General features: G+C 42.5%; 1 protein-coding gene and 1 pseudogene across 1 annotated transcript in view; both read left to right on the top strand.

Annotated features, from left to right (window-relative positions):
• Positions 1–24,138, top strand: part of LOC126183581 (uncharacterized) — a 351,390-nt gene that overhangs the window by 295,610 nt on the left and 31,642 nt on the right. The window lies entirely within an intron of this gene.
• LOC126185565 (5S ribosomal RNA) lies at positions 6,589–6,706 on the top strand (annotated as a pseudogene).

Below are 24,138 nucleotides of genomic sequence, written 5' to 3' on the forward strand. Positions count from 1 at the left end.
CCCTAAATTCACTTTGCTGATGGGACTAATTATCAACTGAAATACTGTAAAACTGTGTTTTAGGTTCTGACATACACTGAAGCATAGTTTTACAGTACTTCACTTGATAATGACCAGACAGCCGAAGTTGCAAGAGTGGGTATTATAAGTAAATAGTTTTCCAGTAAAAGGCGACTGTGATGTTATTAGGAAAGGAGAATCTTTACTTATGTATATCTCGGAAAACTTTGAAATCTTACATTCATGAACTTTGCAGTTGCGCACTTTAAAGAACTGCAGTATATTCGTATGTGTCTTACTAAACTCAGATTTTGATGTTACTTGGAGTCTATTTTTGAACGTCTGTCAATTTAAATGTTTAAACGTTTTTGTTATGCAATCTAGAGATTCATTCAAATGTCAGATTATCGTAATATATTATTCCGTGCGTGTTGTTACGAACTGTTGGCTGCTTTTTGTCCTATTACAACAGTATTTTACGAAGTAGTTCTGGACCTGTGCGTACAGTTTAAGGGGTGGAGCCCGCATCTCGTGGTCGTGCGGTAGCGTTCTCGCTTCCCACGCCCGGGTTCCCGGGTTCGATTCCCGGCGGGGTCAGGGATTTTCTCTGCCTCGTGATGGCTGGGTGTTGTGTGCTGTCCTTAGGTTAGTTAGGTTTAAGTAGTTCTAAGTTCTAGGGGACTTATGACCACAGAAGTTGAGTCAAATAGTGCTCAGAGCCATTTGAACCATTTTAAGGGGTGGATTTCTATTTTACAAGATGAAAATGTGAGCCGCTTCCAGAAATAACGAGTGCGTCTCCACCCTACGTGTGTCTTTGTGGTACTTTCTTCTTTTCGCCTCAGAAAGCCACACAAAAACACAGAACAAAATCGACACGGTTCACAGGTAGACGACATACATAAAATTTTTCTGCTTTGATGAAGTGGACCTTAGCGTCAACGAGAGCACCCGAACACCTGTACAAGTACTAAATTCTCTCGAATATAAATGTATAAATCAACACACAGAAATGTGAATAGTTCATAGCTTGTTTGAAATTTAATTTTAACAAATTTTTCGTTTGGTTAAAACTACACTGATGTCCTAAACTTACACATAACATGTGAATAAGGAAAACAGAATGAGAAAGAGTGAACTGTCACGAGAATCAGAACTATATATTCTGCCTCGAAACGAACAGCCAATGGCAGACAGCAGTCCAGGTACCTCTGTTCGGGTGCCTATACTTTTAATAACGTCTGGGACAATATGTGTGGTTAGACATTTTGCTGCGTATCGTGGGCACTTGCTCATAATATTTTAACGAGCTGAGTTTCAACATGTCACACCAAGTCTGGGTACAGACGGGACCACCAGCAAAATAAAAAAAAAAGTAACTTATTCCTCATCGGCGTGCTACTCACAGACTCACTGACCGTTCTACGCTGTGGGACGGAGAAAAATAACCGAAAAGAAAGTCTGAGTAGATCACGGCGCGTCGAATCGCGTAACATTTCCCCCATAAGCGTAAGTTGCAAATCCATCGTTGTAACACTCCGGCCAAAAAAGGACGAGCGCGCGGATGTTTGTGCACTTAAACTAATTTGCCCTAGCTAATACCCGTTAAGCGGAATGGCGCAGTCACTAATTAAATTATATAAGCAGTCAAAGCAAGGCAAACATTAAATTCCTATACGTGGCTAGTTACGTTGGATGCGCATTTGCGGTGTTATATAGTAGGTAAAGCTTGACTATTAAAGCAACTACGGTAAAATTGCTGAAATCCCATTAATTTAATAAGATAATAAAGTTTGCTGCAGAAAAAACACTGCAGTACTGTAACTGACATGTGATACTGTAAGGAAAAACGGTTTCGATTATGAAATCCAAAGTCTACGTGTTTTAATTTTTACTAGCTTACAGAGAACGTGAACGTTCTTCTATTCTACCGAGCACAGTAGATCAGTAAGTGTGAACAAAGAGAATGTCGAAAAAGAGTCCGGAAATTAAATTTTAAAACTTCTTTTTTTTCTCATTTCTACAGCAAGTGCTTGGACTTCCTTCCTCGTTACAAAGTAGACGTCGTAGAGGAAACAGAGCAGCAGATTATTCAGACAAAAGCGCACTGCTAGACACACTCAAACGCATTCGCTTGCCGGATAAAGCTCAGTGCCATTGTCGCTGATCAGTACCTCCACAAATGTGCATTTCCGACCTCTGGTAATTTGGAAACTCTTACTCGATTCGATCCCTCCTACCCTTCTCTCGCTTTATCATCAAATCGATTTTCTCTACTCTGTATACTATTCGATTCACTAAATCGAATACTCTGACTACTATTTTGATGATCCGCGCAGGTTCTGTATTGATAAGACTATATTCTCAATGTATAATTCTTCAGCATGACACAATAGCCTACAAATATTGCTCCGGGAGAGGGCCACTAGTTCAGCACAGTGAAATAAGGCACTGCAATAGTCCTAAAACCATGTCTTCTGACAATCATATTATTCGGCGATAAAGTTTTGTCACTTGGTTTGTGTTTACTTTTTCTTCATTGTGCGTACCACAACCATAAATTCATTAAAGCAATACGTCATTTTTCCAATGATGCTGTATTTTTGTCAGCTATTTCTTCGTCCTACAATTAGTTTTAGCTTTTTAAATTATTGTTCAGTGTTTGGCTACAGAAAGGCAGGGTGTTAACATTATGTGCTTCATAAATGACGACACTGAGGTGATAGAAGTCGTGGAACACCGATATGCACATACACAGATGGCAGTAGTGTCGCGTACACTAGGTATAATAGCTGGCGAGCTGTCATTTGTACTCAGGCGATTCGAGTGAAAGATGTGATTGTAGCCGCACGACGGGAATTAACGGACTTTGAATGGTAGTCGGAGGTAGACGCACGGGACATTTCGTTTCATAAATCGTAAGGGAATTCAATATTCCGTTATCCACAGTGTCAAGAGTGTGCCGAGAACACCAAATTTCACGTATTACCTCTCACCACGGACAATGAAGTGGCCGACAGCCTGAACTTAACCACTGAGAGCAGTAGCGTTTGCGTAGTTGTCAGTGCTAAAAGACAAGCAACAATGTGGGACGTACAATGAACTTATCCGTTAGGACAGTGCGGCGAAATTTGGCGTTAGTGGGATATGGCAGCAGGCGACCGACGCGAGTGCCTTTGCTAATAGCATGACATTGCCTGCAGCGTCTCTCCTGGGCTCGTGACCATATTCGTTGGACCTTAGACGTCTGGAAAACCGTGACCTGGTCAGAGGCGTCCCGATTTCATTTGGTCAGAGCTGATGGTAGGGTCTGACTGTGGCACGAACCCAACGAAGCCATGGCCCCATGTTGCCAGCTAAGCACTGTTGAAGCTGGTGGAGGCTCCATAAAGGTGTGGGCAGTGTTTACATGGAGTGGATTCAAATGGTTCAAATGGCTCGAACCACTATGGGACTTAACATCCGAGGTCATCAGTCCTCTAGACTTAGAACTACTTAAACCTAAGTAACCTAAGGACATCACACACATCCACGCCCGAGGCAGGATTCGAACCTACGACCATAGCAGCAGCGCGATTCCGGACTGAAGCGCCTAGAACCTCTCGGCCACAGTGGCCGGCTTACATGGAGTGGACTCGGTCCTCTGGTCCAAGTGAACCGATCATTGACTCGAAAGGGTTATGTACGGTCCATTTGCAGACATTCATGGACTTCATGTTCGGAAGCAACGATGGAATTTTCGTGGATGACAGTGCGCCATATCATCGGGCCGCAATTGTTCGCCATGGGTTTGAAGAACATTCTGGACAGTTCGAACGAATGATTTGGTCATCCAGAAAGCACTACATGAACCCCATCGAACATTTATGGGACATAACAAAGAGGCCAGTTCGTACACAAAATCTTTAATTATGGACAGCTATAGCGGCAGGATGGCTCAATATTTCTGCAGGGGACTACCGACGACTTTTTGCGTCCATGCCACGTTGAGTTGTTGCACTACGCCGGGCAAAAGGAGGTCGGACACGACATTAGAAGGTATCTCACGACTTTTGCTACATCTGTGTACATAAAACAAGGAGAACATAGTTTTTACACCTACTCATTGCAATGGTCCGCAGTCGCACTGAACAGATACAGATAATATATCTGCATTACTGAACAGAATGCAGCAAGTAATAAACAAGCTAAAAAATAACAACGCTCGATCTGAAGATCAGATTACTACTAGGCTGTTAAAAATGAATGATCACAATTTGTGTATGATCTCTTATTTACTCCAATAAGGTACGGAATCTCTTCCACGACAGAAAATTACATTTTCTTCGTAATAAATATGTCGTGACAAATGAATATTTTCATCACACTGGGAGTGGGAAACTGATTTCTGGGTTCACGTCCCGTGTTCGAGTTCGGTTGTAGCCCATTTCTTAATTGACACAACATCTTCATAAAATTGCAGGTTCAGCATATCTGAACACTTTGCACTGCTATCATTTCAGGTTATTGCAGCTTGATTTACTCCATTCCCACGCATCTATTCATTTCATTTTACTGCATGTATACAGTTCACAATATAGTACATCTGCACGTGATATCGTAGTTGCTCACAGCGTAATTACTCGAAATAGGAGACCACATCGATAATATAAAGATCATCAAATATTTTCTTTCTTTTATATGGAAAAGATCTTATCGACAATAAGCCTGCTTCGCAATCTTCATTCATTTCTTTCTGTGTAATGCGTCATTCATTCGGCGTTTCTTTTCATCCTTGCTACGCCACATCGTATGTTGTTCTGCCACTCACTTCTGGCCTTCCTCTACCCCGTATTCCATCAATTTTTCTGTATTCTACTGCATTAAGTAGTTTTTCCTCCGATATTCGTACCAGACCAGTTTAATCTTCTCTTCTTTAATACTGTGACAAAATTATGGTTTTTGTAGAGCTTCCGCAGTTCATCAGTTTTGGACTTGGTTCTGACTGCTCTTTTTTTATAATTTTTGTATAACTGGAAAGTGTTCTCTTAGCAATTTCCAATGTGCATCTATTTCTATATCTGTTCTGTTGACCTTACTGAAGAGATTTTCCTGTGTAATTGGATTGAGCAACTATGTTGTAGGTTAAACCGGCTACAGCAAAGGGTACTTTAATTAGGTTTTTCTTACTGATCACCAGGTATTGTCTTTAAACCTCATTAACAGGAAATCTTGCTTTTCCAGAAATTTACTAATAGTTTTATTTTGTATTGGCCAAACGCACTTGGCGTCAGGCGTGTAAAGAGACAGAACCTCCTACCACCAAAGTAGTAGCTGTTATAATATCGCTTGCTTGCACACAGTAACTAAACAGATTCGTCATAGGGTCGAATAAGGTTAGCCAACAACTACGCCTAAAATAGGTAGCAACACAGATTAGCAACAATTTACAATAATTTATTGATTCAAGTTTTACAGTAGTTAACTGGAGTATGAAGACTATACTTGTCGATATTATTCACTGTTCACTCGCACTGATCATCGTTAAACACTAGTATAGTCCTTAATCCTGCGAACGATTGCTAATATCATGCGGCTTCGACTTAACGTCCAAAATCGCTTTCCTTGGTGACAATTGTAGATGACGCCTGAGACACTCGCTGACACAGTCCTGATACTGTCCGACGATTGTCTTGGAATACTACCTGTTGAATGAGACTATGTGTCTACTTATATTCACGTCTGACCGATGGGTGTCCACTTGGAAACTATACGGGCCAGTCACATTAATGTTACCACGGCTTACGTTCGACGTCAGTATGCAATTACCACTCATAGACGGCAGGTGGCAACGCTAGCAGTGGTGTATATACAAAGCGTGTCGCGGGAATACGGAAAACAGTGCAGTCATCGTCGAAATGCAGAAACAGACCGATTTATCTGATGCCCAAAATGGCATGATTACTGGCTGCTTTTGGGCCAAGGGTGTAAGCATTTCCGAAATAACTAAGCTCGTAAATTGTCTGTATGCCGCCATGATTAAAATATACGGCGCTGGGCAAAAAGGTGATATCTAAAACCGGCGATGAGGCAACTGCGGTGCACCACGAGGTATAGATGATAGGGGTGTAAGACGGCTGCGGAGATGTGTACGGACGATCTGACGTGCTGCTGACCGCCCAGATGAACCAAGAGGCTACCAACAGTGTGTTCTCAACCATCGTTCAGCGAACGTTGCTGCGTATGGGCCTCCGCAATTACCAATATCGCAATTGCACTTCCGCTGAGTGGCGACTGGTGGCCTTTTCGGATGAATCACGTTTTATGCTACGTCGGACACGTGGCCAATGCCGTGTATGGCGTGAAACGTCTGAAAGCGAACACGGTGCAACAATCGTCGTAAGGGTCCAAATCTGACGAGTGAATATTTTCGTGAAATTCTCTGGATGATCGTGTCATTCTGGAAGGCGCAATGGTTCAACAAAAAGTACACATCTATCCAGGGCTGCTGAGAGCCAGCATTGGGTCCCGGACTGGATGTGCGATTGGGCCCCATCTCCAAATACAGCAATCCAATTTTATTATTTTAAAGAAGTTTTGACGTGATTTGGCAACGGCCTTGCCGCAGTGGATACATCGGTTCCCGTCAGGTCACCGAAGTTAAGCGCTGTTGGGCGTGGCCGGCACTGGGATGGGTGACCGTCTGGGCCGCCATGCGCTGTTGCCATTTTTGGGGGTGCACTCAGCCTCGTGATGCCAATTGAGGAACTACTCGATCGAATAGTAGCGGCTCCGGTCACAGAAAAACCATCATAACAAACGGGAGAGCGGTGTGCTGACCACACGACCCTCCCATCCGCATCCTCGGGTGAGGATGACACGGCGGTCGGATGGTCCTGATGGGCCACTTGTGGCCTGAAGACGGAGTGCTTAACGTGATTTAAACATCGCATAAGTGGGGGAGCATTGGAACTACACAAATACTTATTATGATGAAATTTAGAACAAATATACACTACTGGCCACTAAAATTGCTACACCAAAAAGAAATGCAGATGATAAACGGGTATTCATTGGACAAGTATATTATACTAGAACTGACATGTGATTACATTTTCACGCCATTTGGGTGCATAGATCCTGAGAAATCAGTACCCATAACTACCACCTCTGGCCGTAATAACGGCCTTAATACGCCTGTGCATTGAGTCGAACAGAGCTTGGATGGCGTGTACAGGTACAGCTGCCCATGCAGCTTCAACATGATACCACAGTTCATCAAGAGTAGTGACTGGCGTATTGTGACGAGCCAGTTGCTCGGCCACCATTGACCAGACGATTTCAATTGGTGAGAGATCTGGAGAATGAGCTGGCTAGGGCAGCAGTCGAACACTTTATGCATCCAGAAAGGCCCGTACAGTATCTGCAACATGCGGTCGTGCATTATCCTGCTGAAATGTAGGGTTTCGCAGGTATCGAATGAAGGGGAGAGCCACAGGTCCTAACATATCTGAAATGTAACGGCCACTGTTCAAAGTGCCGTCAATGCGAGCAAGAGGTGACCGAGACGTGTAACCAATGGCACCTAATACCATCACGCCGGGTGATACGTCAGCATGGCGATGACGAATACACGCTTCCAATGTGAGTTCACCGCGATGCCGCCAAACACGGGTGCGACCATCATTATGCTGTAAACAGAACCTACATTCATCCGAAAAAATGACGTTTTGCCATTCGTGCACCCAGATTCGTCGTTGAGTACACCATCGCAGGCGCTCCTGTCTGTGATGCAGCGTCAAGTGTAACCGCAGCCATGGTCTCCGAGCTGATAGTCCATGCTGCTGCAAACGTTGTCGAACTGTTTGTGCAGATGGTTGTTGTCTTTCAAACGTCCCCATCTGTTGACTCAGGGGTCGAGACGTAGCTGCACGATCCGTTACAGCCATGCGCATAAGATGCCTGTCATCTAGACTGCTAGTGATACCAGGCCGTTGTGATCCAGCATGGCGTTCCGTATTACCCTCCCTGAACCCACCGATTCCATATTCTGCCAACAGTCATTGTATCTCGACCAACGCGAGCAGCAACGTCGCGATACGATAAACCGCAATCGCAATAGGCTACAATCCGACCTTTATCAAGGTCGGAAACGTGATGGTACGCATTTCTCCTCCTTACACGAGGCATCACAACAACGTCTCACTAGGCAACGCCGGTCAACTGCTGTTTGTGTATGAGAAATCGGTTGGAAACTTTCCTCATGTCAGCACGTTGTAGGTGTCGCCACGTGCGCCAACCTTGTGTGAATGCTATTAAAAGCAAATCATTTGCATATCACAGCATCTTCTTCCTGTCGGTTAAATTTCGCGTCTGTAGCACGTCATCTTCGTGGTGTAGCAATTTTAATGTCCAGTAGTGTAACTTTTTATTCAACAGTAGACATATGTTCACAAATGCAGTTTATACTGTGGTACTATACGTTGCACGAGATAATGCCGGCGGAATTCGCGCGAACTAATAGTTTTTATCGTGGAATAGGCTCAATCTGACCATGCAGTAGTGTAAACACGTGTAAAGTCGAGCCACTATCAACAGCAAATGTTCGGTTTCATGTATTACAGAGCCTGTGAACGGTCGAGGAAATTATACAGGCTGTAACATGTCACTATATTGCATCTAGAAAACAGACGGCTACTGAAAAAATCTCGCGAAGTGTCCCTATGCAGAGCAGAAAATTTATATACACGTGTATCTGATTACTTATCAGTAATACAGTGTCCGTAAATGCTTCGTTCTCTATACAAAAGCGAGTGCTCATCATTCAGAGTTTTGATACTTTTGTTTCAGCTGTTATGAACTACTGAAGTTAGTTTGTTATTATAAGTCACAGAATATCTTCTGTGAAATTTGTTTACATAGTTTCGGGTGTTAACATTCATAACATTGTTTTTCTACGACAGTGTGGAAAGACAGGCTTCATGGTTACAGAACTGACAATGAATTTAAATTTCCTGCTTCCAGTAGGCGATTTCTTCGGAGAACATTGTCTGGATTCACATTTTTGATTTTCGCACACATTTTCACCCAGAATTAGAGTAGACTGCCTTAGCTACAAATTTAAATAACATTTATAAATATATTTGCAATTTTCATTACACTTAGAACAATTTCGTACAAAGAAAAAAGTTTATAGCACACTTGCGTGGAACGCCATCGCTAAGATCGTGCTCTAAATTTCACACTCGTTTCACATTGAAGTTTGTCCAGCAGTTCTATCTCAATGTACAGTTTTATACATACCAGCATAAGTTCAAAACGACGCATTTCTGGACATTGCTTTATTAAGAGAAATGTTTGATTTCACGCCATATATTATTTCCGAAAACTAGGAATATTTAATACGATACACGTTGTATAACGTTCTATTACAATCAAAAGCATTTGGAATGAAATAAAGTAAAACAATGGTCATAAACCAGCTGTGAGCATACACGTTAGCCCGCTGGCAACTGCTTAAACAAATCTCGTCATGTCCCCATTTTCCCACCGTAGCTTTGAAAGAAGTAACGTACCAATCGCGTGACACATGAGCGAATGTGCAGAAGTTAAATATACTGAGAAAACATATGAACGCTTTGACGCTTCCATGCAATTTTGGAAACCGAAAAAAAATTGTAATAAATATTGATTTGGGAAGTAGTGATGCAGACAGTTATCAGGAACCCAAGACCACCACACCTAGGAAACTGGATGATGCTCGACCAAGACCTACACGGCAAGAGAGAAAACTGATATGACTGGTGAAATTACAAATTCGACTTCAAATGCTACTCAGTAATGAATTATTGTAAAATGTATGTACTCACCATTTAATTTTGTTTTGTATATTGAGTTAATTTACTTTGACTTCACTTTAAAACATTAGGCTAAGAATTATAGTGATTTGAACAGTGACGAATGGCGAATGTCTGGTGGAGATGACGCTGCGATAAGGAGTATTCCCCCTCGCCACTCACGTTCCCTGGTGTACCCACACATTTCAGTAAACACACAGCAGCACGCTCGAATGTAAACTGCAGTAAGTCACGCATCGAGTAGTATATTATAACATATTTGCCTGTAACACTGTCAGTGGCGCCTTGCGCCCCTTTTGTTCAGCAAATGTTTGAATCACATTATCGATGCCTAGTTGTCTAGCCAAATTGGATACAATTGCCAAGGTCTCAAAATCGGTGAGACGTTATCGATGCATGGTTGATACAGACAGTTCTTAACACTAGCCAGAGTGCTGAATGATCTTTCTCTTTCAGCTACACTCATTAGAAGAGTGCAAAAGAAGAGCACAACTACACATACATCTGGAAACATGCTTGAAACGTTGTTCAAGAGTTCTAATGATCCCAGAGTAACGTATCCAAAGTTTGAGGTATAAATTGTTTTCAGATATGTAATTTCTCCTTCTAATTCTGTTGCGACATCATTATGACATTCATTGATAAATACGAGTTCCGATCGGCCACGAAATGGAAATCACTGTGAAAATCCGATGAAGGTTGTTACATATGTATTGGGCATATTCCTGGTATGCCCGTCGATCGTGTCACGTCGCTGTTTTCAGTTCTGAGCGTATGGCGGGTACGTAAAGATGCCTACAAAATAGTGTCTACCGCCAATTATGAGGGCATGGCGAGAGATTTCGCCTGATGTCATGCAGCCCACATAACATATCTGTCACACGTTTCCTTCTTCTTTACAATTCTCGACCACACTCTGCAGGGGCACTGAAGATACTCCTCTAGCGTTTTAGATGGGAGTGTTTGATCACTCCCAGTACAGCTCATAATTGGTTCCCACTGTATCTCATCTCTGCTCACATGAACTGCTGGCTATGAAGACAACGTTTTTGTACAGACAAGGAGCTGTGAGTCAGATTCGAGAATTGGCGGAAAGCGCAGGCGGCTGCCTTCTACGACGAGGGTATTGAAAAGTTGGTACAACGCTACGACAAATGTCAAAGTCGGAGCGATGACTATATACAGAAGTGGCTGGAAGATGTGGCTAACTGGCAAATGAAACATTTTTGATTTTCACAGAGGTTTGCGCTTCGCGACCGATCGGATCTTACTTTCCGAATAAAACCCTCGTAACTGACATGCTTCAGCGACCCGTTCGTCAGTCATCTTCGGGTATTTCCATACAAGCCCAAATACATAATCTAAAATCTTCATTTCTTCGTACTGGGTTTTCTAGTTAGACGCTAGATTGTCAATAATGACCTAAAAACATTTATCTTGAATACACTTTGAAGGTCACTGTGTACGAGCGGTTCTAGGCGCTTCAGTCCGGAACCACTGGGCTGCTACGGTCGCAGGTTCGAATCCTGCCCCGGGCATGGATGTGTGTGATGTCCTTAGGTTAGTTAGTTAGGTTTAAGTAGTTCTACGTCTAGGGGACTGATGACCTCAGATGTTAAGACCCATAGTGCTTAGAGCCATTTGAACCATTTGAATACACCTTCTGAATTCACAACTGTCAATTCGTTCCTGATTTCATCACGAAAGGATTTCCTTTTCTTACTGTGTGCGTCCGGATATGCAGGATCGATATTAATTTCACTGGTAACAACTTGGGATTCAGAGTGAATGGTGTTCCGATTTTCACGAAGATATTTTAAGTCATTTAAAAGGCCCTCAATGCTCGTTACGTCAACAACAATGATAATATTTCGAACTTGTAGTAATTCGCTTCTGTTGTCACTTGAAACCGACAACTTTAGCCAGACTGATCCCATGACTAAACACATAAAAGATCTCACATAATCCAAAACGCCCCATCCACGGAACTTGTTTCAGGTGACAAATTTAACTAACTGAGAGCTTTAATAGCAATGACCATCTTATTCAAGAGAGCTGAAATTTGTCTTACATCATCAACTCGAGCACTTCAATGAGTGTCAGACATGAAATATAAAGAATTTCTAATACAGTGTCTCAGAAGTTGCCTTGCTGTGGACTGCAACTGAACAGTTGTTCAATCACTTCGAAAAAAAGTATCAGCTTCATGACTCTCAGCTGCCATGGTACTCCACATCCTTTGTGGCTACGACAAGCACGCGGAGAAAACATTGAAAGAAAATTTTACTGAAGAAAATGTATCTGCGCTCCTTCATAGGCCCCTTTCACATTACTTCCTCTGCCATAACCTGGTCCGCGGCACGCTCTGATAGGAACTGAGTGTGTCACACGTGTTTATCGTATTAAACGTGCAGTAGTAACTATTATTTTCTGATTACAATCTAAGAATTTAAAAAAAACGTTCATTTATTTCATGTTTATCAATTTCTTTATTGAATTAAATAAAACGCAGAATGAATGTTGTCTTCTTAATATGATTTTAATCAGGAGTTGCATCAACAATAATTGAATAATACTTCGCATTTTCTCCCTGTTCCAAGATGGCACTCCCGACCGGATGGGCACGACCAGAAATAAATTCATTCTAAATACCACTATACAGCTAATGCACTTGTAAATGTTTTCCAGCTTCATGTCCATCTCTGACCTTGCTGACGTGTTTTGCAACAACTGGATCGTAGTGATTCAAGAGCTCTAATATTTCAAGAAAATTTCCATCATTTGGCTCTCCAGGTTTCAGTGAATCCCTGAAGGCCAAGCTTCTTTGGCCAAGAAATAAATCTACTTCAAGTAATCGTCTTAGTATCTGTACTCAAACATAGGCTTCATTTTCAATCTCTTTCTCGATTCTTTGGAATGCATTAGCAGAGCGTTTTAACTGAATCTCAGAGTTTCACCATTTCAAGTACCATTCTTTATGAAGAGTGCTAGATTGAGGTTCTGGGATCCTGTCATATAATTTTTTCCACTTTAATTAATATGATTATACTGATTTTGAAAAGAATTATGAACAAACTGTCTCAGCCTAACTAGAAAAAAATAGCAAGGAAAACAAAATAATCCTTGTTGAGTTTCACTCCAAACTAACCATTCATAGGGCACACATTCATTGTTCGGAAATTTACACTGAAGTGGAGATGTAGGAAATGCACAGGAATTAACATCTACTGGAAAATGGTTTGGATGGTTAGGTGAGCTACATTTTACTTACTACCTTTTCTGTTTCCTTAGTAGCAGAATTTAAAGTGCTTAAAGTTCCAGCATCAAAACCGTTGGGAACATTTATAACTAGAGCCCCAATCTTGATGTTCTAAAGGAGTTTAAAAAATACCTAAAATAGTATAAATCTATATCTTAAGAAAATGCATTAAATAATGAAGAAAATTATCTTATATTAAAACGTTTGAAAATTGCATCATAAATTAATACCTTAAGCATAAACTTGAAATTGAAACAATAAAGGCCTTCAATAATATAAGCAAAGTTTTAATTCACCTTAGTCTGAGTTGAATTGCAATATCATTGTCAAATTGTCGAACGTGAAAGATCATCGTTTATTATCCAAGAAGATTTTATACATAGAAAAATCTGCGTTCGGCATCGTCTGACGAGATGAGAGCTCACTTGAAATGGGAAAGGTTGTCTGACTGTTAAAACCTACTCATTCCCATACATGGAAATTTTTTACCTCAGAGTATGAGATCTGACACAAAATGTTATATCTGGTATTTTTGTCCAGCTCTGGTTGCAGTACTTTCTGAAAACTATTTTTCAGTTTAGATGCAATAACTGTAGCAATTTCATCTCAACTGCCAGTCAGTACGATCTAACACTGTGTGGCACTATAGCTGCCACTATACAGCGAACCGCTTATTATTTGACCTTGAGCAGTGGTTTAAAATTCATTTCATATTCACTGCTACAACCAAGTATAACATGTGAAGATGAACGTCACTGCCACGCGCATTCGCGAAAGCTTGTTACTTCCGTGGGGCGTTTCCGTTACGGCAAGTGGTCAAAAAGTAGCGCGAGCTGAAAATGTTTTCAGCACCGCGTGAGATCTTCCCGCGCAACATTCCACTTTCCGCGGCGCAATGGTGCTTACCGCTTCGTTCCATACGCCACACATTACTATGCCTCAAGAAAACGCAAAAAATGATATTATTTGGCCCGCAAAAGAATAATACTGTTTGGTCGTGACGGCGGCTGCGCGAGGGGGAACGGATTCCGATAATCTGCTACGATAGAAATGACGCATGGAAGTACCAATGTTTCATGGTCACTCACCGCCAATCACAGAACAATGAATCAATACACTGGTAATAACACAGTGCCACCCACTGTTAATTTGCATGCGTTAGCAGTTGTTACGACGACAACAGCTTCCGATATCTACCGATAAATACTGGATCAGAGGCAGGGCCCAAATTGCAGCCACCAGACAGTAAAAAGTGATTTATCTTTATCATTTTTCAGTTGTTTAACTTCAGCACAACTGTCATTAAAGTCAAAGGAAGCTTGAATATCAGTTGAATGACTCCTGTTTTCTGCGTTGCTATTGGACACTGCAAACATATCAAACTGTGTACCTGTCTGGCATAAATGGAACTTATGATGGTTCAAATGGCTCTGAGAACTATGGGACATAGCATCTGAGGTCATCAGTCCCCTAGGACTTAGAACTACTTAAACCTAACTAACCTAAGGACATCACACACATCCATGACCGAGGCAGGATTCGAACCTGCAACCGTAGCGGTCGCGCGGTTCCAGACTGAAGCACCTAGAACCGCTCGGCCACAGCTACCGGCGGAACTTATGAGCAACGGTGCTCTCGAGGAGGTAAATTTATACTAACTGCCAAATTAAAAAGTAGTAATTATTCCACAGTCACATAGGAGATTTATCTTTCCACTGCTGCAGCTGCAGCATCAGGTGATTGGATTTGTCTTTTTGGTTATCATTGTAAATTCAGGTTGAAACAAATCCGAGGCTGAATAAACTTGTCTGACCTTCTTCCTTTTCTCCTCTTTCTCTTTTTTCTTTTCCCTTCACTGGCACAGGCTTGTGTTTAGATTCCATAACCTTAATATCACTTAAATCAAGCTTGTACTCTTGCACACCAAAATAAAAACTGTCAGAAGTTTTTAAAAAAATCATTGTCAGCACTGCAAACTCAAAGGTCTCGAGACGAAGTGGACGTGCACTGTGGTCAGCTCTTGGTATCGCTATATATGAATCCGTGGGCCTTACTGTGTAACTACTGTCCGGTAATTCCCCCGCTTTGGGTGCAGCTGACAAGTAATACGTGTGCGCGAGAACGGTGATCTTTAGGAACACCAATGGGAATCCCAGATTCGTCAGTTACAGTAATTCCTTACTTCGGCATTGGAGGATGCTATCTGCCGTTGACGAGAAAAGAACTGGGGAATATTGATGGGAAGAACCAACCGGCTTTTTGGTCTTAATAACTAGTTTTTTGGCTGTATATTGGCTCCAGCACCATATGAATCATGGACTTGGTCGTTGGTGGTGTGGCTTGCGTGCCTCAGCGATACAGATAGCAGTACAGTTGGTACGACCACATCAGAGCGTTATCTGTTAAGAGGGTGTGGTTCCTGAAGTGGGGCAGCAGCCTTTTCAGTGATTGCACGAGCAACAGTCTGACTGATTGACCGATCTGGCCTTGTAACATCAACCGAAACGGCCTTGCTATTCTGGTACTGCGAGAGCACCGGAAAACAAGGGAAACTACAGCAGTAACTTTTCCCGAGGACATGCAGTTCTACTGTGTGGTTAAATGACAATGGCCTCCTCTCGGGTAAAATATTCCGGAGGGGAAAATAGTCCCCCATATGGATTTCCGGGCGGGGACCACTTAGGAAGGTGTTGTCATCAGGAGAAACAAAACTGGCATTCTTCGGATTGGAGCGTGGAATGTTAGATCCCTTAATCGGGCAGATAGGTTATAAAATTTAAAAAGTGTTATGATTAGATTGAAATTAGATATAGTGGGAATGAGTGAAGTTCGATGGCAGGAGGAACAGGACTTCTGGTCAGGTGAATACAGGTTTATAATTACAGAATCAAATAGGGATAATGCAGGAATAGGTTTAATAATGAACAACAAAATAGGAATGCAGGTAAGCTACTATGAACAACACACTGAAGACATTATCGTAGGCAAGGCAGGCAATAAGCCCACACCCATCACAGTAGTACAACTTCATATGCCAACTAGTTCCCAAAATGATGAAGAGATTGAAGAAATGGTGAGACAAAAGAACTTATCCATATAGTTGAGAGAGGCAAAAATTTACTTGTGATGGGATACTGGAATTCGATAGTAGGAGAAGAAAGGGTAGGGAAAATTATAGGCGAATATGGACTAGGGGAAACGAATGGAAGAGGAGGCCGCCTGGTAGAATTTTGCACAGAGAGTAATGTGTGTGATCGCTAACACATGGTTTAAGAATCATGAAAAAAGGCTGTATACGTGGAATGGAGTTGCAGACACTGGACGGTTTCAAGTTTATGTATGACGGTAACACACACATTTCGGAACCAGATTTTAAATTGTAAGACATTTTCAGGGGAAGATGTGGACTCTGACCACAATTTATTAGTTATGATCTGTGGGTAAAAAGTGAGTAAACTGCAAAAAGTCAGGAAATTAAGGAGATGGGACCCGGATAAGTTGAAAGAACCAGAGTTTGAGAAATGCAGATGGAGCATCATGCAACGGCTGACTAGAACAGGGGGAGGGAATACAGTAGAAGAAGAGTGGGTAGCTTTAACAGATTAAATAGTGAAAGCAGCAGAGGATCGACTAGGTAGAAAGACAAGACCTTGTAGAAATCCTTGACTAACTAAAGAGATATTATATTTCAGTGATGTAAGGAGAAAATATCTAAATGTAGCAAATGAAGCAAGCTAAAGTGAATGAAAACGTCTAAAAATGAGATTGACAGGAACTGCGAAATGGCTAAGCAGGATTGGCTAGAGGACAAATACACTGACAAGCCAAAACATTATGACCACTGCCCAACGCGACGTTGGATGCCTCCTGGTTGCGTTGACGGCACGTGACGCGGTAACAAAGACATTGTAAGCGGAGCAGACACAGACATGGGATAACCCTAGCGAAGATATGGGACGCAAGAGGTAAGCGACTTTGACAAAGGTCAGATTATTGTTACGCAGAGCCTGTGAACAAGTATCTCGAAAATGCCGAAGTTGGTCCAATGTTTATGTGCTACTGTCGGGAGCATCACCGAACGAGGTGGTGCAGTGGTTAGACACTGGACTCGCATTCGGGAGGACGACGGTTCAATCCCGCGTCCGGCCATCCTGAGTTAGGTTTTCCGCGATTTCCCTAAATCACTCCAGGCAAATGCCGGGATGGTTCCTTTCAAAGGGCACGGCCGACTTCCTTCCCCGTCCTTCCCTAACCCGACGAGACCGATGACCTCGCTGTCTGGTCTCCTTCCCCAAAACCAACCAACCAACCAATCGGGAGCATCTACGGAAAGAGGTAGAGGAACAGTGGAACTACCAGTAGGCGCTAAATGGTTGGACGCCCACGACTCTTCACAGAACGTGGGGTTCGGAGGTTTGTCTCCTCTGTAAAGTAGGTTAGATGGTGATCTGTGGCATCTCTAGGGCACGCACAAGTGTTTGGGAACACACCGTTTATCGCACGTTGTTGGACATGGCGCCTCGCAGGAGACTACCCCTACGTGTCCATATGTTGACCTAACGACATCCTCAGTTACGATTGCAGTGGGAACGGGACCATCGGGATTCGACCGTTATCAATGGAAACGTGTCGGCCCTTCGAGTCAATCACGTTTTTGTTACACTAGGTCGATGGTCGTCTCCACAAATTCCGTCATCGAGGTGAACGGCGGCTCGAAACGGGCAGCGCGCCACGGACGTAGGCTGGTGAGAATAGTATTATGCTACGAGAGACATTCTCCTGCGCTTGTGTGGTACCTGTGATAGTAATCGAAGACATGCTGACACCTGAAACCGCCTCCATCATTTTATGGTTGATGTCTTCCGCGACGGCGATGTCACGTTTCAGCAGCATAATTGTCTGTGTCTCTGAGCCAGAACCGTGCTACAGTAGTATGAGGTGCGTTATGCTGGACTCCCGTTGACGTCTCGGCGACCAAATTCGCCTGATGTAAATCCTATGGAACCTGTCTGGTTCGCTATCGGGCGCCATCACCGTCTACGCAAATCAGCGGCCTGTTATTTACGCAGATTACATGACCTGTGCGCAGACATCTAATGCCAGATACTTCCACAAACCTATCAAGAAACTGTCGACTTCCTGACACACAGAATCAGTGATGCATTTCGTTGCAACGACGGACGAACAAGCTATTAAGAAGGTGGTCAGAATGTTATGGCTCATCAGTGTAGAAGCATGTATCACGGGAGGAAACATAGATACTGCCTGCAGGGAAATTAAAGAGGCCTTTAGAGAAAAGAAAAGCAGCTATATAAATCTCAAGAGCTCAGATTGAAAACCAGTCCTAAGCATAAAGGGAAAAATTGGAATGTGGAAGGCGTATAAAGAGCGTCTATACAATGGAGATGAACTTGCAGGCAATATTATAGAAATGAAAGAGAACAAAGAAGAAGAGGTAATGGGAGACATGACACTGCGAGAAGAATTTGAAACAATACTGAAAGACCTAAGTCTAAACAAACTCCCGGGAATAGACGACATTCCGTCATAGCTACTGATAGCCTTGGAAAAGCCAGCCATGACAAAACTCTTCCATCTGGTGCTCAAGATATGTGAGACAGTCGAAACACCCTCTGACTTCAAGAACAATGTAGTAATTCCAATTCGAAAGAAAGCAGCTGCTGACAGGGGTGAATATGATCGAACTATCAGTTTAATGAGTCACTCTTTCAAAATATTAACACAAATTCTTTACAGAAGGATGGAAAAACAGGCGGAAGCAGAATTCAGGGAAGATCAGTTTGGATTCCGGAGAAATGTAGGCACACACGAGGCAAAACTGCACTACCATTATCTTAAAAGATGGGTGAAGGAAAAGCAAACCTACGTTTATAGCAATTGTAGACTTAGAGGAAGCTTTTGAAAACTTTCACTGGAATACTCTCCTTGAAATTTTGAAGATATCAACGGTAAAATACAGGGAGAGAAAGGCAAGTTTACAACTTTTGCAGAGAGCAGACGGCAGTTTCAAGAGTCGAGTGGTCTGGAAAGGAAGCAGTGATTGAGAAGGAAGTGATACACTCTTGTAACCCATCCCTAATGTTATTCAGTCTGTTCATTGAGCAAACTGTAAAGCAAACCAAAGAAAAATCTAGAGAAGGAATTAAACTTCAGGAAGAAAAAATAAAAACTTTGAGGTTTGCCGATGACATTGTAATTCTGTCAGAGATAGCAGAGGATTTGGAAGAGCAGTTGAACGGAATGGACAGTGTGTTGAAAAGTGTGTATAGGATGAAATTTAACGAAAGCAAAACATGGACAATGGAATGTAGTCGAATTAAATCAGGTGAGGGAATTAAATTAAGAAACGAGGCCCTTACAGTAGTTGATGAGTTTTGTTATTTCAGCAATAAAATAACTGATGCTGATCCAAGTATAGCGAATATAAAATCTAGACTGGCAAAGGCAAGAAAAGCGTTTCTGGAAAAAATAAATTTGTTAACATCGAATATAGATTTAAGTGTTAGGAAGTGTTTTCTGAAATATTTGTATAGAGCGTAGCCATGTATGGAAGTGAAACATGGACAATAAACAGTTTAGACAAGAAGAGAACAGAAGGTTTTGAAATGCGGTGTTACAAAAGATTGCTGAAGATTAGATGGGTAGATTACATAACTAATGAGTAGATACTCAATAGAATTGGGGAGAAAAGAAATCTGTGGCATAATCTGACTAGTAGAAGGGCTCGGTTGATAGGACACATTCTGAAACATCAAAGGATCAATAATTTAGTAATTTAGTATTAGAGGGAAGTATGTCGAGTAAATTCCGTAGAGGGAGACCAACAGATTAATACAGTAAGCAGATTCAGAATTATGTAAGTTGCAGTAGTTATTCGGATATGTAGAGGCTTGCAGAGGATAGAGAAATATGAAGAGCTGCATCAAACCAGACCTCTGACAGAAGACCACAACACCAACAGTGGCCGCCGTTGTAATGTTTTCTTTTTTTTAAAAAAAAGTACTTATAACCAGTAAACAGGGAATGAAAACGGGCAAAACTTCAACTTGCCGCGTCAGTGGTGCTAAAAATTGCAGTTTCTAAATACCAAGTTTTAAAATATTTATCCATTATGGTTGAGGATCACTACTACTGTGATGAATAAAGGTTTCTTCAAATTGCGTAAGGCGACTTGTTGCAGTAATTTCAAGAAACCATTAAAATTTTTTAATTCGTAAAATTTCCATGGGTGTCAAACACTGAATTATTAAAAGCAAGCAGTGCTCGTTTAATAAAAATTCCGAGCAACAGCCAGGGACACCAGAAGCGGTACAGCATTGTTTAACTAACACCGTTGTCGTCATGCGGCGTCCATGTACAAGAGACTAGCTTGTTAGGCGGCTCTCGGTGCACGCATTCTTTTATTCGTTTGTAGAACAGCCAGTTTAAAAGTGAACTGCCATATGCATCCTTATGTTGATGTAGGTGTTACTATAATATTGCTGCCTTGCCAACAATGACCTCTATTATGAACCGATGACCGATGAATGTTGCCGTTTTTGGACATGTTCTGAAACCTAGTATGACAGAAAATTCGTTTATTTTACACTAGCGGTCTGATATTTTTCAACTGAGCACCCTGGGAGATACAGGTCCTTACGAGGCTTGGACCCCGGGATTTTCCCCCCCTTCCTTCTACATCTATTCTTGCGAACCAAACTTCCTGGCAGATCAAAATCTTGTGTTGGACAGGGACTCGATTCTTGGACCTTCAGCTTTCGTCGACGAGTGCTCTACCCACTGACCTATCGAAGGACGACTCACAACCCGCCATCACAATTTTACTTCCGTAGTAACTTATCTTCTGCTTTCCAGTCCGCCCCGATAGTTGAGTGGTCAGCATGACGGATTGCCGTCCTAGGGGCCCTGGTTCGATTCCCGGCTGGGTCGGGGATTTTCTCCGCTCAGGGACTGGGTGTTGTGTTGACTTCATCATCATTTCATCCCCATCCGGCGCGCAGGTCACCCAATGTGGCGTCGAATGTAATAAGACCTGCACCAGGGCGGCCGGACCTGCCCTGCAAGGGGCCTCCCGGCCATTGACGCCAAACGCTCATTTTCATTTCCATTTCTACTTTCCAAACGTCACAGACGTTCTGCGTGAAGTATGTGAGTGTCACCCCGAAACAAAGGATGTTGCGGAGATATAGCTTAACCACAGCCTGGGGGATTGTTTCCAGAATGAATTTTTCACCCTGTAGCGGTGCGTGCGCTATATAAAACTTCCTGGCAGATTGAAACTGCGCCTCGGACCAGTACTCAAACCTGGAAGTTTGGAATGTAGGAGATGAGGTACGGGAGAAGTAAAACTGTGAGGATGGATCCTGAGTCGCGCTTGAAAAGCTCAGTTAGTAACCCACTTGCCCCCAAAAGGCAACGACGCCAGAATGGAGACCCTCTCCAGCACACAATTTCATTCTGATAGGAAGTTCCATTTCAGTGCACGCTTCGCTGCAGAGCGAAAAATTCATTGTGCTGAATATGTAATGTAAATCGGACGCATAACATAGTCTCTGTTGTGTGCACCCTCTCTGGAGTCTAGCCCCAACTATGTTGCGCCTGAGTCGTAGGCAGTTAGGCTATCTTCTATGTAGGCTGAGTTCCGTATCTTCTGAATTTATGCGGTATTTGTGTATCATTCTGACCATCCTGGAGTTGCTTATTAATGCTAGGTCATCAGCGTAGCCGAGTCTAGCTGAAATGTCGTTCTCTTTTACACCTTATAATTTTCCGTTTCTGGTTTTGATGTCTTTTTTATAGGTAATCTGATTAATTCTGAGAGTATTTCAGGTTGCCTCATCATACAATCTAAGGAGGGTAAAGAAAGACGCACCACGAAGTAATTGTCCGAAGGGGACGGAAATCAGTAGTTGTAATGTATTAGTACAGAGAAACAAATGATTACAGTTTAAGAAAAATTGGATGCTTTATTCAAGACAAAGAGCTTCACAGATTGAGAAAGTCAAGAACGCGTTGGTCAACATATGGCCCTAATTCAAGCAATTATTCCGCTTGGCATTATTTGACAGAGTTGCTGGATGTCCTCCCGAGGGAAATCGTGCCAGATTCTGTCCAACTGGCGCACTGTATAATCAAAATCCCGAACTGGTTGTGGGGCCCTGCCCATAATGCTCCACACGTTCTCGATTGGGGAGAGATCCGGCGACATTGCTGGCCAAGATAGGGTTTTGTAAGCATGAAGACAAACAGCAGAAACTCTAGACGTGACCGGACAGTCATCATCGAAATGTAAACCCAGGATGGTTTACGATGAAGGGCAACAAAACGGGGCGTACAATATGTCGACGTACCGCGGTGCTGTATGCGTGCTACGGATGACAACCATTGGGTCCTGCTGTGAAAAAAAAATGACATCCCAGACCATCACTCTGGCTATCGGACCGTATGGTTGGCGTCAATCCTACTGGTATCCCACCTCTGTCCGGGGCGTTTCCAGACACGTCTTCGTTGGTCATCGGGACGCAGTACGAAGCGAGATTCATTACTGAAGACAATTCTACTCCAGTCAATGAGATTCCAGGCCACGATGACCAGGGAAGACGTGTCTGGAGACGCCCTGGACAGCGGTGGGATACCAGTTTGACTGTCGCCCGCCGTATTGCTCGACAACCAGGAGTGATGGTCTGGGGTGCCATTTCATTTCATTGCAGGACCTCTTTGATTGTAATACGTAGCACCCTTACAGCACAGCGGTACACACACGATATTCTCCTCCCCGTTTTGGCGTCCTTCATGGCAAGCCATCATGGACTTATATTTCAGCAAGATAATGCTCAACCGCAAAGGCGAGAGTTTCTACTCCTCGCTTTCGTGATTGCCAAACACTATATCGGCCAGCAAGGTGGCCAGAGCTCTCTCCAACTGAGAATGTTTGGAGGACTATGGGTAGGGCTCTGCTATCATCTCGGTACTGTGATGATGTGACATGTGGCACGTGTATTGCATAGAACTGGACACGATATTCCCCAGGGTACAACTGTATCAATCAATGCCAAGCCGAATAACTTCTTGCATAAAAGGCAGTGGTAGAGTAACGCGTTGTTGATTTGCTCAACTTGTGAAACACTTTCTCTAGAATAAATGACCCAATTTTTCTAAAATTTTAATCATTTGTTTGTCTGAATGTACGCCACATTCGGATAATTTCTTCGTGGAGCGTCGTTTAATTTCCTTAGGGTGTATTTATTAGTGTCTGTCTGTGTATGCTGCCATAGGACTCTGTGAAATCTACAACCAGTATTTTTCCATTTACATTAAATTCCACCAGCTTCTCAGTTATTTGTCTCTGGGTGAACAGATTAACCAATACAGTCCTATCCTCCACATTTCACATTGTTTTGGTCCAATTAGCTCTTTTTCTTGCAACATCTGTAGGTATAGCTTGCCTCGAAAACTTTCTTTTAAGTACTGCAATTCTGATGCTAGTTGTGGCAGTTCATTTTTAACAAAAAAAAAAAAAAAGCGAGCAGAAGTCTAATATTTACTGCGTGCTTTTTTATTGTTTTAGTTGTATTTCGTTATATCGTTCAATGATGGGGAGATGAAAGTTGGGTTACTATCTTCGCTACGTAACAGCTGTACGCACAGTACGAAAGATACTGTTGCTGTAGTTGGTAGTGATCTGCACGTTGTAAATACAGTCAGGAGTAGGAAAAAACCAGTTCATCCTGTAAACATTGTTACGGTGCTGCTCGAAAACTATGTCGACTTTACACACTAGATAGTGAATATCTAATTGCATGGAGGATGGGCCATTTTCTTTTGTTGTTCATTATATCATAATACCAGAATACTATGGGGCCTTAATAGAAATACGGCAAAGAAGAAACTGCAAGTGGATATGTGAACTGCAACAGTTCTGAAATGGCATACGAAGCAAATGAAGCATCTACAAGTCAACACCTTCACTCGCAGAACCATCGCTAACAAGTGTGTTACGAGGTACTGATGACCGAATACTGA

Source organism: Schistocerca cancellata, chromosome 4 (assembly GCF_023864275.1).
Source record: "Schistocerca cancellata isolate TAMUIC-IGC-003103 chromosome 4, iqSchCanc2.1, whole genome shotgun sequence".
In the NCBI taxonomy this organism is placed as follows: domain Eukaryota; kingdom Metazoa; phylum Arthropoda; class Insecta; order Orthoptera; family Acrididae; genus Schistocerca; species Schistocerca cancellata.